Raw genomic sequence first — 8,280 nt, forward strand, 5'->3', positions numbered from 1 at the left:
TATCCTCATTTATGAGACATCTGCGACGATTCGACTGTGAGACTGGTAGGCTTCTTTAATCTTCGACTATTGTTGAAATGTGGTGTTATATTAATATTATAAATATATTTATGTTGTAATATATTTCCAGAGTATTCGTCCAAAAACGAACAGACTCATGTGTAGCCTTAAAGGAATATTCCATTTTCTTAAAAGAAAAATCCAGATAATTTACTCACCACAATGTCATCCAAAATGTTGATGTCTTTCTTTGATCAGTCGAGAAGAAATTATGTTTTTTGAGGAAAACATTGCAGGATTTTTCTCATTTCAATGGACTTTAATAGACACCAACAATTAATACTTAATTCAACACTTAACAGTTTTTATCAACGGAGTTTCAAAGGAATATAAACAATCCCAAACGAGGCATAAGGGTCTTATCTAGCAAAACGATTGTCATTTTTGACAAGAAAAATAACAAATATACACTTTTAAAGCACAACTTTTCGTTGGCATCTCTGTAGGCCAACGAGCTCGCCGAGAGGGTTTTGGCCCCCGGCGCCACCTAGGAAACCACTGTCCAGTTGACGCATCGCGTAGCCAGCCATCGTAAGTCCGCCACCCTGTTAAGTAAAACATAACCTGTTAAAACTGCCAAATCAACAGGGAAGAGGAGTGTGTTGTGAGAGCTGTGCAGAGAGCCATACCTACCTCGAAGCGGTAGTCAGCAGACATCTGTGGAGAGAGAGAGAGAGACAGCGTGAACGCTGAGATACCGAACTGTGAAGAGAGCCATACCTACCCAAAGCTGTAGTCAGCGCAGAGGTGAGAGAACCATTGGAAACCGATTCATTGTGCCTTTGTGTCCCAGCAGTCATCTGTGGAGAGAGAGAGAGCCAGCGTGAACGCTGAGATACCGAACTGTGAAGAGAGCCATACCTACCCAAAGCTGTAGTCAGCGCAGAGGTGAGAGAACCATTGGAAACCGATTCATTGTGCCTTTGTGTCCCAGCAGTCATCTGTGGAGAGAGAGAGAGAGCCAGCGTGAACGCTGAGATACCGAACTGTGAAGAGAGCCATACCTACCCAAAGCTGTAGTCAGCAACGAGGTGAGAAAACCATTGGAAACCGATTCACTGTGCCTTTGTGTCCCAGCAGTCGTCTGTGGAGGAGTAGAGAGAACCAGTGTGAGTGTTAAAGGAACGAGCAAGGAAGGAAACTCATACTTACCAAAAGCCGTAGTCGGTGAAGAGGGGAGAGAACCCTTTGAGGGCGATCCATCGTGTCCTCGTGTCCCGGCTGTAGTCTGTGGAGAAAGAGAGAACAGGGAAGGAGAGTGAGTCGACCAGCGAGGAGCTGTGTGAGATAGGCGGTGAACCGCCTCGAGCTAGCTACAGGTACACGGATAAGAACAAGTCTATACCAACACTGATTTTGATTTATTCTGCCTCCAGGAAGGAAGAGGAGCGCGCCACGGGCAGAGGGAACCAGCGGCGGGAGCCCGTTCCCCGACGTAACCCCCACCCCCTGTCACTCACTTGCTCGTGGCCCCCCTGGAGGGCAGAGCCGGACATTAGTTTTAATTCCCCTTTCCCCAATCCCCAGTACATTTTAAATATTTAAATAAATAAAGAATATTTTTTTATACTTACCTGTTCCTCGTTGTTGTTTGGTCATTGGGTTGGTTTTGGGGACCTCCTCGAGGTGGAAATTGAGAAGGGGTGTGGCTTAACCACTAGCAGCCAGCCCCTGGCTTGTGACATCTATATTGTAATAACAATCATTTCCAGACGCTTTTACACACGTACGTTATCCACAAGTACGTTATTCAGACGCTTATCCACACGTACGTTATCCAGACGCAAATTACAAAATATCAATTTCTCAGGTACGCCGCCGCCACCCCGCCTCTGACATTTGGCGCAGCTCCAACACGTGACCGTGACGTCAAACGCATTAAATTATACGTCTGACGGCTCTATCCTATAGGATTTTGGCCAGACGGCAGGCGAGCGTATACACGTTAGCTCTCATGTCTGTTAGCTAATCAATCAGCAGAAAGTTCAGCTTTTACACCCCATAGTCGTGTACTTTTACGCAAGATAAGGATACGTCGCCTCCACTGACGCGTGAGACCAACGTCGTGGATAAGTACATCGCCTCCACTGACGCGTGAGACCAACGTCGTGGATAAGTACGTCGCCGCCGAAGACGCGTGATACCAACGTCGTGGAGAAGCACGTCGCCGCCATAGACACTTACCTCAAAAGTAGTTGCAGATGCTGTCAGACCTTTTTAGAAGTGTGTGTGATCGTACAAACCTCAGCAATTGTAGCTAGATCTTAAAAGCTAAACGTGTTATATTGCAAATGTATTAATAACATTGCAAATGTGCACACTTGGCTGTATGTTACACAGTCATATTTAATAGTTTAAAACACTATGGTTAATGTGTTTAATATTCAACACGTAAATTAAATAGGCTAAATATATATATATTAGGGCTGTCAATAGATTAAAAAAATTTATCTAGATTAATCGCATGATTTCATGAGTTAACTGCGATTAATCGCAAATTAATCGCACATTTTTATCCATTCTAAATTTACCCTAATTTAACACTTTTCAGGTTTTTAATATTCTAATCATATATACATATATAGATGCTTTATGCAAATGTATGTTAACAACAGCCTGTTTACATTTTTAAAAGGATCATCAGCCATTGTTTTGTATACGAATTTTCCTTTAAGAAGATTTTTCATTCTCCATTTTTTGTTTTCTGCTGCATCATGACCTGTGCTGGCAAGTTGAGTCAGAATTAGCAAAAAAAAAAAAAAAATAGTTGTTCATATTTTGACATTCTCTATTAAAACATAGAACAATGCATGATTTGTTGAAATATAACAAAATATGACAGAACTACACGTGTTTGAAGTCGAAAGAGTCAAATTACCACAAAAATTACCACATCCATACATTATATTACCACATCAATACCTTAAAATCACTGGTAAACTTAATAGATTTAGCACACACAAAGCAAAAACATCATCAATGTATGTTCAACTTTTTTCCTTTTGTTTGATTGACATTGAGACAGACTGCTTAAAATCTAAGTGATCTAATATAATGTTACACATCAGATATTTTTACCCAACAGTTAACCAAACATTTACTTAAAACATAACAGATTATAGATCCTACCTGCGTGAATTCTTATAAAACAGATATTTGTAAAACTGTAATTTTGTGTAGATGTCTATTTATCCGGGTCGCGCACTCGCGCGTCTGTGTGCATGCGCTTCAGATGTCAGTCAGTCGGCGTGAGGGGATCGCTTTTGAGTCTTGTCGCTCTTAATAACTCTTTAACATCAGGTACCGAACTTTATCTCTCTTAATGACTATTTTAACATCAAGCAAGTCCTGCAGTCTATTTTATAAGTCATGCATAAAAGCGAAACCAAATGAATTGAGACGCATTTTTGTAGTAGATTAAGCATTAGGAGGACGGTAACACCTCTCAGACGTATAAATAAAGATCATATCAGATGTCCAACGAACATTTAGAGCATTGGATTTGGTAGACGATTTGCTTAATGTTCTTATTTCTATGAAAACCTTTTACTCATTTCGAAAGAGTCACATTTGTCTGCGTCTCTGTTCATTCAACTACCCAGCTAACAGAAAAAAGTTCTAAGAACGTTCCCTGAAAGTTCTTTACGTTCCCAAAAACGTTCTGCCAACGTTAAAAGTGTCCAGTTTTCTTGACGTTCTAAGAACGTTTTTGTGTTGTCTCAACGTTAGAGGAATGTTACATTTTACCATTTTTAAACGTTATGACAATGTCATGTTTTAATGTTCACACAATGTTTAAAACAACAACTGTTTATTATATTGACTTGTTTAATTGTTATGTAAATGATAGAGAAACATTGCATTTTATTATATTTATTTTTTATATTTATATTATTTTATTATATTTATTATATATTATATATTTATTTTATCTATTATATATAAGTTTAGATGTTGATGTTTTGTTTCATTTTAAGTCACCATTATTGTGATTAGTGTTCGTTTTAGTTGGGCTCTTGAGCCTTGTCTTTTGCTTGCTAGTTTTTTCCCTGGTTGTGTTAACTTTTTGTTAATACACCACATTTGTTATGAACATGTTAAGTAAGTAGTGTAATTCTGTGGTGTGGTGGTTGGTACATAAAGGAAAAAAATCATCCCTAATTAATTAAAGTTTATTTTCTGTCAATAATGTAAATGAGATCCAGCACTTTCACAGCAGTTTGTCATTAAGGAGTTTAAGAAACTTTGGACAAAAAATATCTGCTGTATAATTGGGACGCACAAACATCAAGAATCAGACTATGAATCTCAACCATGGTGACAAAGAAAATTGGAAAAAAAAATCATTATTTATCCATGCTGCAGTGCATGCTGGGAGTCCTGAATGAGATTTGTAATTTGTTAATACCCAGCATGCATTGCAGCATGAAGTTTTTCATTTGGTTGTCGCCATGGTTGAGATTCGTGGTCTGGTTCTTGGTGTTTGTGCATCCCAGTTATACGGCAGATGTTTTTTGTCCAAAGTTTCTAAAACTCCTTAATGACAAACTGCTATGAAAGCACTGGATCTCATTTACATTATTGACAGAAAATAAACTTTTGATTGGTAAATTAATTAGGGATGGTTTTTTTCCATTGTGTACCGGCCACCACACCGCAGAATTACACTACTAGCTTGGCATGTTCATAGCAAGTGTGGTGTATTAACAAGAAGTTAACACAACCAGAACAAATGTGGTGTATTAACAAAAAGTTAACACAACCAGGGAAAAAACTAGCAAGCAAAAGACAAGGCTCAAGAGCCCAACTAAAACGAACACTAATCACAATAATGGTGACTTAAAATGAAACAAAACATCAACATCTAAACTTGTATGTAATAGATATATAATATATAATAAATATATAATATATAATAAATATAATAAAATAATATAAATATAAAAAATAAATATAATAAAATGCAATGTTTCTCTATCATTTACATAACAATTAAACAAGTCAATATAATAAACAGTTGTTGTTTTAAACATTGTGTGAACATTAAAACATGACATTGTCATAACGTTTAAAAATGGTAAAATGTAACATTCCTCTAACGTTGAGACAACACAAAAACGTTCTTAGAACGTCAAGAAAACTGGACACTTTTAACGTTGGCAGAACGTTTTTGGGAACGTAAAGAACTTTCAGGGAACGTTCTTAGAACTTTTTTCTGTTAGCTGGGTATGTGCTGGACCAAGGGTCAAACAGAAATTGCGCGTTGCGTTAATCTCCGTTAATAAAATTAGTGGCGTTAAAATGAATTTGCGTTAACGCGTTATTAACGCGTTAATTTTGACAGCCCTAATATATATATATATATATATATATATATATATATATATATATATATATATATATATATATATATATATATATATACATACATACATACATACATACATACATACATACACACATTTCTTAAACATGCCATTGTTAACTTTTGGTATTTTTATAGATGTGAATAATTGTACTTTTCCTTGGGAATTTCTGAAATAAAGAAAAGTGACACATTTTGTTGTGCATTGTGTTGCAGTTTAAAGCCTGTATATACAATAATAAATAATAACACAACGAACCCCCACCCTTAACCCCAAAAAAACATTCATCAGCTGCTATATGGATTGAACTGCTGTAGAGTTAACTGGCTTGTGAAGTAAATCTGCTCAGCTTCCTGCTTGCACAGCCAGACCATGTATGATAAGCTACCAGGAGAACATAAAAATTGTATAATTACACCATTATATTAATACAGAAGAGTAAGCTATTATACACAGGCAACATTTATTATACACTGCACTAGTAGACATTGTTCCTTTTAGCCGTATGCTTTACAATGTTTTCCAAAATGTGGGTTGCAGCAGTACTGCAGGCAGCCGTAGCTTAAACTACATGAGACTGTCAAAACCTTAATGAAATCAACTGCACAAAATACAACTAATTTTGTAGCTCCTGTTACAATGAAAAATTATAAACAGTATGCAGGTTTGTGAATTACAATTACATAAATATCAGAGTTGGGCAAAGATACATCAAAATGTATTTTAAAATAGAATACCAAATACCTTAGATTCAAGTGTATCAAAATAACCTACAAAATACAGCAGCCACAACATGTATCAAAATAAACTACTGTATTTTTGTATTTTGAAAATACTAAAAATACTTTTACATGAGAGCATGACATTTCTTCACAAACCTTCCATGAGTTGGTGGTCTATTTGATCTTTTGCCTTACCATTACAATGACTCTGAGTCATGAAAAATCTGACATATGCAACCGGGTATGAACTGAAGGGCCTACATTGCATTAGCAACACTGACAAACAAGTCATTCATAAGACAACTGATGGCACCTGTATTCATAGCAGCTAGTTTCTAACTATTTAATCTAATCATTTGCTTGCAGCAGCCTGCACGTTTCTACATTGATCACCACCTTTCACATGGATACATTTTCCGGTCTAGGGCTAGACAAACTTCTCAGTAGGCACCAATCAGAGGCCGCATTTCTATGATGTCATCATTTAGACTTTTTACAAAGTATTTTACAGTATTTTAAAAATACAAAACATTAAAGTATTTTGATACAAAATACAAATGCATTTCATCAACCCTATCAAATACAAAGTACAAAATATTATTTTACTATTTTGTTCAGTAAGATGTGTAGCTGTGTAAATTTTCAACTCTTAAATTAAAAAAGCTTAATGAACCCTTAAAAATGTAAATACTGAAGACAGGACATATACTGCTGCCCAATATGTTTCAACATTACACAAAGTTCACTTACAACAGTGAATCATTAGGACACACATACTGCAGCCCATGTATGCATCCACACACATGCCTGATAAACAGTATCATAATATATAATATTATTACTGTTAATTAATTTTTATGTTGCTGTTATGCTGTCTGAATATAGCCTACTTGAATAACTTAGTATCATCTAAATAAATGGCGTTATTGACATAATTTCAACTTTAACTGACCTTTGAATATTCAAACCTCTGATTGTTAAGATATCCCCCTCTTTTCTCAATTGTTTGGGGTATATGAAGTTTTAAATGTAGGTTCTGGAGGAGCCCAATCATTCAGGCCTGTCAATCATAATTAAGAACATATATGAGCACCAGTCTCTGCGCCTCCAAGCCTAGCTCCTTCCCATCTCCTTCACTGTTTCCTTTCTTCCTCTCTGCAGTTCCATTACAGGGGGGTTGAAGTTTGGGCTCAAGCCCCGACCCCAGGTTCACTCTCTTTGAAGGTTCACAACTCCCTTCGAGAACAGAAAGCCAAGTTAATTTACCAATAATTATTAAGACTAAATGGCCAGGTGAACTAGTAAACCCTCTTTCAAATCCATCCACTAGCTTCACTGAATTAATAAACAGAAAACAATCACTGTTAAGAAATTATTTGAAACACATGAAAGGGGTACGTCATGAAAAAAACTTTTAACACTTTCTGGTGATTGTAAACTGGGCCAAAGAGGAAGACTGTATAGTACATATATACACATCAAATGATTACAGACTAAATCTACCACAGTAGCCAGTAGAACAATATAACTGCACCAGTTAAATTACTTTGATAAGGCTATATAAATAAAAACAAAAAAGTAAAACTTATCAACTTTAATACTAAAGACAGCAGATCTTTTAAACTTAATAGAATAAATGATTAACGCAGTTGTGGTTGCACTACAGTTTCAAAGAAAGATTAACAGTTGATATTTCAAAAAGCTATCAGAAGCTGATAGTGGCTTTTACTATGCAAATCTGTCAACTTTTAACTTAAACCCGTTCTGATGCCTTAGGCTGCACAGAAAAGTTAAAGTAATGAAAGTGAAATTCACATTCAGTAGCTACTCACTCACTGATTGTTGTCCACCTTGTATTGGTGTCCTTTTGTTGCTTTAAATGAAGTTCAATCAGTTTGGCCTATAACAGTAAAACTCGTTTTGTAGGACTGCAGCATCAGCACCACATAAAACAACACGTAGTTATTTGGCGACGACGTGGTTATCAGACGTGTTAGAGACGACGTGGTTATCAGACGTGCTTAGAGACGACGTGGTTATCAGACGTGCTTAGAGACGACGTGGTTATCAGACGTGCTTAGTGGCGACGTATGTATCAGGCGTGTTGTAAGGCGACGTACATAGTTCAGACG

General features: G+C 36.6%; 1 long non-coding RNA gene across 1 annotated transcript; it reads right to left on the reverse strand.

The window, feature by feature from the left end:
- Window positions 1–6,132: 6,132 nt before the first annotated feature.
- Window positions 6,133–8,280, reverse strand: LOC141359476 (uncharacterized). Its single transcript, XR_012365944.1, has 2 exons — window positions 7,981–8,280; window positions 6,133–7,384 (listed from the first exon to the last, which is right to left on the reverse strand). It is a non-coding gene; the product is annotated as an uncharacterized lncRNA (long non-coding RNA).

This window comes from Misgurnus anguillicaudatus, chromosome 23 (assembly GCF_027580225.2).
Source record: "Misgurnus anguillicaudatus chromosome 23, ASM2758022v2, whole genome shotgun sequence".
NCBI classification, from domain to species: Eukaryota; Metazoa; Chordata; class Actinopteri; order Cypriniformes; family Cobitidae; genus Misgurnus; species Misgurnus anguillicaudatus.